A 326-nucleotide genomic window follows, 5' to 3' on the forward strand; every position below is an offset into this window, starting at 1 on the left:
TTTCTTACTCTTACTTCTTACTCCGTGTATTGTAGACGACGCCTTAATATGAATGCGGGCTTTCAGAATGGCGTATTTCAGTAAATAAAAAAATAACGTATTCTAGTAAATTACTAGAATACGCAGGTTACGCTTACGCAGGTAGGTATTTCAGTAAATAAAAAAATTACGTATTCTAGTAAATTACTAGAATACGCAGGTTACGCTTACGCAGGTTACGCCGCATGTGACGGCACCCTAACATATAGCGTTTTCGATTGGGGTTCACTGGCTGCACTCAGTGTCAAGAGCGTGTTCGATTGGCAGTGCCAATGCGCACTTGGCTA

This window comes from Trachymyrmex cornetzi, unplaced genomic scaffold (assembly GCF_001594075.2).
Source record: "Trachymyrmex cornetzi isolate Tcor2-1 unplaced genomic scaffold, Tcor1.1 scaffold1121, whole genome shotgun sequence".
NCBI lineage: Eukaryota > Metazoa > Arthropoda > Insecta > Hymenoptera > Formicidae > Trachymyrmex > Trachymyrmex cornetzi.